Consider the following 7,782-nt stretch of genomic DNA (forward strand, 5'->3'; position numbering starts at 1 on the left):
CTCACTGGGCCCATCACAGCCAGGTTAAACAGTGTCTGATCTCACTGAGCGCTTCCTCCCCGAGTTGCACACTGACAAATTTCACATGGTCCCTGGGTTACAGAATGGCTGATCTCACTGGGCCCAGCCTCCGTGGGATAAACAATTTCTGAGCTCACTAGGCCAATCAACACCGAGTTATACACTGTCAGATCTCACTGGGCCAATCCTCCCCTGGTTGCACGTTTTCTGATCTCACAGGGCCCATCTTCCCCCTGTTGCACTCTCTCTGATCTTACTGGGCCCATCCTCGCGAGCTACGCACTGTCTGATCTCACTGGGCCCATCCTACCGTGGTTATACACTGTTAAATGTCACTGGGCCCACCTTCCATGGGATGCACCATGCCTGATATCACTGAGCCCATTTTCCCCGAGATGCTCATTGTCTGACCTCACTGAACCGATCCTCCCAGTGTTAAACACTGTCTGAGCTCACTGGACATATTCTTTTCCGGCTTACCCACTGCCTGATCTCACTGGATCCATCCTCCACGGGTTACACACAGTCGGACCTCACTGCGACCATGTTCCGCGGGTTGCACACTGTCTGATCTCACTGGGCCCATCCTCCACGGGTTACACACTGTCTGATCTCACTAGGCCCAACCTCCCCGAGTTACACACTGTCTGATCTCACTAGGACCATCCTCCGCGGGTTACACCATGTCTGATCTCACTGGGCCCATCTGCCCCGCATTACACATTACTGAACTCACTGGGCCCATCCTCACGGATTTACACACTGTCTGATCTCACTGGTCCCATCCTCCCCGAGTTATAACTGACTGATCCCACTGGGCCCATCCTCTCCGGGTTACAAACTGGCTGTTCTCACTGGGCCCATCCTCCCTGAGTTACGCACTTGTTGATCTCACTGGACCCATCCTCCCAGGGTTGCAAAGTGTCTGATCTCACTGGGCTCATCCTACCTAGTTACACACAGACTGATCTCACTGGGTCCATCCTCCATGTGTTACACACCGTGTGATCTCACTGTGCCCATCCACCCCGAGGTACACACTGCCTTATCTCACTGTGCCCATCCACCCCGAGGTAAACACTGACTGATCTCACTGTGCCCATCCCCCCGAGGTACACACTGTCTGATGTCACTGTGCCCATCCACCCCGAGGTACACACTGACTGATCTGACTGGGTCCATTCTCCCCGGTATAAACACTGAAAGATCCCATTTTGCCGATGCTCCCCTGGGTACACACTGTCTGAAATCACTTGTCCCATCCTCCACAGGTTAGACATTGTCTGATCTCACTGGAGCCACCCTCCCCATGTTACACATGGTCTGATCTCACTGTGTCCATCTTCCCCGGGTTACAGTCTGTCTGATCTCACTGGGCCCACCGTTCCCGGGTTACATTTTCTGATCTCACTGGGCCCATTCTCCCCGAGTTACATTTTCTGATCTCATTGGGCCCATTTTCCCCGAGTTACTCCTAGAATGATCTCAAATGAGCCCATCCTCTATGGGTTAAACACTGTCTGTTCTCACTGGGACCATTTTCTACGGGATACACACTCTGATCTCACTGGAACCATCCTCCACGTGTTAAAAACTCTCTCATCTCACTGGGGCTATCCTCTCCGGGTGCAACACTGTCCGATCTCACTGGGCCCATCCTCCCGGGTTACACACTGTATGAAAACACTGGGCACATCCACCCCACGGGATTCACTGTCTGAACTCACTAGGCCCATCCTTCCCGGGCTAGACACTGTTTGATGACACTGGGACCATCCTCCCTGGGTTACACCATACCTGATATCACTGGGTCCATCCTCCCCGGGTTACACTCGGCCTGATCTCACTGAACACATCCTCCCCGGGTTAAACACTGTCTGAGCTCACTGGGCCTATTCCTTCCCGGGTTACAACTTGCTGATCTCACTGGAATTGCTACACTCTGCCTTATCTCACTGGGCCCATCTTCCCCGCGTCAAACATTGTCTGAAATCACTCATCATCCCGGGGTTACACACTCTCTGATCTCACTGGGCCAATCCTCCCCGGGTTACACATTGTCTGATCTCACTGGGACCATCCTCTCGGTGTTACAGACTGTCTGATCTCACTTGGCCCAGCCTCCCAGTTTACAAACAGGTTTATCTCACTGAGCCCATCCTCCCCGAGTTAAAACTGACTGATCTCACTGGGCCCATCCTCCCCGATTTACGCCCTATCTGATCTCACTGGGCACATCTTCCCCGAGTTACACTCTGTCTGAACTCACTGCGCACATCCTTCCCGGGTTAGAAACTGTCGGATCTCACTGGGACCATCCTCCCAAGATACCAACTTTCTGATCTCTCTGGGACCATCTACCGCGAGTTACACACTGACTGATCTCACTGAGCCCATCCTCCCCGGGGTAAACACTGTCTGATGTCACTGGACACATCTTCCCTGGATTACACCATGTCTGATATGACTGGGCACATCCTCCCCGAGGTTCTCATTATCTGATCTCACTGGACCCATCCTACCCGGATTACAACTGTCTAATATCACTGGGTCCATCCTCGTCGGGTTACACACTGTCTGATCGGTACGGAAAACATAAAAGTTCTTGGCTTGGCAGATTATGAAGCAGAACTGGAATCAGTTTGGGCGAAGCTAAGGAACAGCAAAGGGCGGAAATCATTGGTGGGATTTGTGTATAGGCCACCAAACAATAATGGTAAAGTAGGGCACAGTATCATTCAAGAGATTTGAAGGGCATGTAACAAGGGCAATACGGTAATCATGGGGGACTTTAATTTGCATATTGACCTGGCAAATCAAATTACCACTTATGGTGTGGAGGACGAATTCTTGGAAGGCATGCAAGATGGTTTCCTGGATCAGTAAGTGGAGGTACCAACCAGGGAAAAGGCTATACTGGATCTGGTACAGTGTAATTTGAAAGGGCTATTCAATAATCTTTTGGTAAAGCGGCCTTTAGGTACAAGAGACCATAATATGTTAGCATTTTACAGTAAGTTTGAAAGTGATGTTGTCCAATCTGAAGCTAAGGTATTGAATCTAAACAGAGGAAACTAAAAGGGTATGCATGACAGGATGGTCATGGTAAATTGGGAGACTACACTAAAAGATATCAAGGTGGACATACAATGGCTAACGTTCAAGAATATAATGAATAATTTGCAACAAACATATATATTCCTCTAGGGCATAAAAACCCCAAAGGAAAAGTGATCCAACCATGGCTAACAAAAGAAATTGAAGCTAATATTAAGTCAAAGAAGGAAGCTTATAAAGTTGCCAGAAAAAGCAGTCAGCCTGCGGATTTAGAAAACAGCAAACGGGGACCAAGACATTGATAAAGAAGGGGAAAATGGAATATGTGTACAAACCAGCGAAAAATATAAAAACAGATTAAAAAAGCTTCTATAGGTATGTGAAAAGCAAAAGACTGGCGAAGGTAAATGAAGATTCTTTACATTCAGAGACAGGAGAATTTATAATGGGGAAATGAGGAAATGGCAGTTAATTTCAGTACATACTTTGTTTCTGTCTTCACGGAGGAAGACACTAAAACCCTCCCAGAAATACGATAAAACCAAGGCCGTGATGAAAATGAGGAACTTAAAGAAATTAATAATAGTAAAGAAACAGTGCCAGCAAAATTAATGGGACGAAAGGCCGGTAAATCCCAAGGACTGGATGACCTACATCCTAGGGTTTTGTAAGAGGTGGCCATTGGAATACTGGAAGCATTGGTTCCCATCTTCCAATATTCAATAGATTCTGTAATGGTTCCTGCAGATTGGAGGGTAGCAAATGTAACTGCGCTATTTAAGAAAGGAGGGAGAGCGAAAACGGGGAACTACAGACCTGTTAGCCTCACATCGGTAGTTGGGAAAATGCTGGAATACTATTATAAAGTTTACAATAACTTGGAAATTAGAAACTAATAGTAAGTTTGGGCAGATTCAACATGGATTTATGAAAGGGAAATACTGTTTGATAAACCCATTGGTGTTTTCCGAGGGTGTAACTAGTGCAGTAGACCGGTATATGTGGTGTATCTGGATTTTCAGAAGTCCTTCACTAAGGTCCCACGCAAGAGGTTGGTGAAGAAAATTAGGGCACAGGGAATTGGGGATAATATACTCGCATTGCTTAAGAGACAGAAAACAAAGAGTAGGGATAAACGGGACTTTTTCAGAATGGCTGTTACTAGTGGGGTACCACAAGAATCGGTACTTGGGCACCTGCTATTCACAATCTATATCAATGATGTGGATGAGGGGACTAAATGTAACATTTACATGTTTGCTGATGATACAAAGCTAAGTGGCAGTGTCAGTTGTGAAGAGGATGTGAAGAGGCTTCCAGGAGATCTCGACAGACTCAGTGTATGGGCGAGAACATGGCAGATGGAATATAATGTGTATAAATGTGAAGTTATCCACTTCGGTAGAAAAAACAGAAAGGCAGAGTATTTCCTAAATGGTGAAAGATTGGTAAATGCAGATGCTCAAAGGGACCTGGGTGTCCTTTTACATGAGTCACTGAAAGTGAATGTGCAGGTGCAGCAAGCCATTAGGAAGGCAAATGCTGGCCTTCTTTAGAAGAAGATTTGAGTACAGGAGTATAGAGGTCATACTCCAATTATATAGGGCCTTGTTGAGGCCATACCTGGAGTAATGTGCTTACTTAAGTCTCCTTGCCAAAGGAAGGATATACTTGCCATAGAGGGAGTGCAACGAAGGTTGAGGGGATTAATTCCTGGAATGTTGGAATGTCGTATGAGAATAGATTGAGTAAACTAGGCCTGTGTTGTCTTGAATTCAGAAGGATGGGAGGGGATCTCTTTGAAGCATACAAAATTATTACTGGGCTTGATAGGGTGGATGCTGGGAGAAAGTTTCCCTTGGCTGGGGAGTCTAGAATCGGGGCCACAGCCTAAAGATAAAGGGCAGGCCATGCAGGACTAAGATGAGAAGACATTTATTCAAAGAGAGGGAGGTGAATCATTGGGTTTCTCTACCCCAGAGCGTTGTGCAGGCTCAGACACTAGGTATATTCAAAACAGAACTGACTAATAATGACATCGAGGGATATGGCGATGGGCCGATGAATGGAGTTGAGGCAGAAGATCAGCGATGATCTCAATGAATGGCGGAGCAGGCTCGAACGGCCGAATGGCCTACTCCTGCTCCTATTTTTTGTGTTTTTATGCTATAATGTTCTTATGATCCACTGAGTGCATCCTCTCCGAGTCACTTACTGGCTGATCTCACATGGGCATATCCTCCTCGGGTTACACACTGTCTGAGAACACTGGGCACATCCTCTCTGGGATACACACTATCTGATCTCACTGGGTCGATCCTCCATGGGTTACATGCTATCTGATCTCACTGGGCCCAACCTCACAAAGTTACACACTGCCTGATCTCACTGGGCACATCCTTCCCGCGTTTCACATTGCCTGATCTCACTGAGACCATCCTCCCCGGTTTACACACTGTCTGATCTCACTGGACCCATGCTCCCCAGATTACACACTGTCTGATCTCACTGAGCGCATCCTCCCCGAGTTACACACTGACTGATATCACTGGGCCAATCCTGCCCGGATTACACAGTGACTGATCTCACTGGGCCCATCCTCCCGGGGTTTCAAACTGGCTGATCTCACTGGGCCCATCCTCCCCGGGTTTCAAACAGGCTGATTTCACTGGGCTCATCCTCCCCGACTTGCGCACTCTCTGTTCTCACTGGGCCCATCCTCCTCGAGTTACGAACTGTCTGAACTCACTGGACCCATCCTCCATGGGTTACAATCTGTCTGATTTAATGGGCCCATCCTCCCCGAGTTACACACTGACTGATCTCACTGGGCCCATAATCCCCGAGTTACACACTGACTGATCTCATGGGCCCATCCTCCCCGGGATAGACACTGTCTGATTTCACTGGGCCCATCCTCCCCGGGATACACACTGTCTGATCTCACTGGGACCATCCTCCCCGGGTTGCACACTGTCTGATCACATTGGGCCCATCCTCCCCGTGTTACACACTGTCTGATCACACTGGGCCCACCTCCCCGGGTTACACACTGTCTGATTTCACTGGGCCCATCCTCCCCGGGATACACACTGTCTGATCTCACTGGGACCATCCTCCCCGGGTTGCACACTGTCTGATCACATTGGGCCCATCCTCCCCGTGTTACACACTGTCTGATCACACTGGGCCCACCTCCCCGGGTTACACACTGTCTGATCTCACTGGGCCCATCCTCCCCGAGTTACACAGTGTCTGATCTCACTGGGCCCATCCTCCCCGGGTTACACACTGTCTGATATCACTGCGCCCATCCCCTCCATGTTACACACTGTCTGATCACACTTTACTCATTCTCCCTGGGCTACACCCTGTCTGCTCTTCCTAAACCTACCCTCTCTGGGCTGCACACCTCTTCTAATTCTCTGTGCTGTTTTACTGTCCGATATTTCTATATTGTGTTAATTATCTGGAAGCAATTTTATCCTCGTCTCTGTCAAATATTCTAAGCTGCAAAAATGGGTCTTATTTAATCAGCACCACGCAATCCTCATCTATTCGTAACGGCGAGTGAAAGGTTAAACCAGAACCTTGACATCTTATGTGCAACAGGAAATGAATGTGACAGGAAATGTGTTGGACCAACAGTAAGTGTGACGCTTGCAGTATGATTGCGGTACGAATAAGACTTTTAATGTATTCTTTTTTAATCTCGAATGCCTGGCTCATACTTAGATGGACTGGAATGACTTCTCACTGCGTTTGTTGGAAGAAGCCAGATAGTCAAACGGTCATGTGCGAATGTTCACTGCACCGCCCCCAGTACTGGGAGTAAGGAATAGCATGTGGAATAATATTGTCTGTTCAAAATGCACTGAAATAAGCCTTATCAATATAAGCAATGTGTTATTAAACCATTGCAATAAGAAGTCTTAACGTTACATATATATTAACCTAGTGCTCAAAAGCAACATAATGGGAGCAGTGGTGTCCCCAGTGATCTGTTTTGGGCATTCATCTTTTAACTATATCATAATTGACTTTGGTGAAGGGGTACAGAACCGCATTTCTAAATTTGCTGACGACACTAAGCTCGTTCGCACAGTAAGCAGTGCAGATGGAAAATAAAGCATCAAACTGACATTGTTGGATTAAGTGAGTGGAAAGCATGCGGTGATCCACTATGGACCTAAGAAAGATAGATCAGAGTCATTTCTAAATAGCGAGAATTTAAGAACAGTGGAGGAACAGAGAAATGTAGGTGTACAATTACAGAAATCAGTGAAAGAAAGTGGACAGATACAAATTTAATTACAAAGGCTATTATAATATTGGTCTCTATCTCAAGAGTGCTGGACTCACCGGTATCATCAGCAGCGACAGCAGCACTGGGTGAAGACTGAGCCCAGAGACCGCGGATTTAAAGAGTGGGGAGATAGAGAGTGGCCCAGACACACCGGTGGCAGAGGCAGCGAGAGCAGTACTGGGTGGAGACTGAGCACCGATAATGGGAGAGAGAGAAAAACCACAAGGACGTCACAGGACATCTCGCAACTGATTGGTTGGTAAAGCTCATGTAGTTTTTAAATTTTTCTTGCTCCTCAAGGGGCCGGGTTTAAAAAGCTGGTTAGAGATAAAACAGAAACTTAGAGATGGGTAACTGTTAATAATTTATTAAATTAGTAACTGTTAATACTATATTAT

General features: G+C 47.2%; 1 protein-coding gene across 1 annotated transcript in view; it reads right to left on the reverse strand.

Moving 5' to 3' along the window:
- LOC147092406 (uncharacterized) overlaps positions 1 to 7,553 on the reverse strand; it is a 32,142-nt gene extending 24,589 nt beyond the window's left edge. Inside the window, exon 1 of the mRNA XM_085975910.1 lies at positions 7,441 to 7,553. The gene's annotated coding sequence lies outside the window, so the exon portion shown is untranslated. The remainder of the gene's footprint in view (positions 1 to 7,440) is intronic.
- Between the last annotated feature and the right edge of the window lie 229 nt (positions 7,554 to 7,782).

The sequence above is a fragment of the Somniosus microcephalus genome, unplaced genomic scaffold, assembly GCF_052327205.1.
Source record: "Somniosus microcephalus isolate GS21.2 unplaced genomic scaffold, FLI_Smic_1.0 unresolved_chr2, whole genome shotgun sequence".
In the NCBI taxonomy this organism is placed as follows: domain Eukaryota; kingdom Metazoa; phylum Chordata; class Chondrichthyes; order Squaliformes; family Somniosidae; genus Somniosus; species Somniosus microcephalus.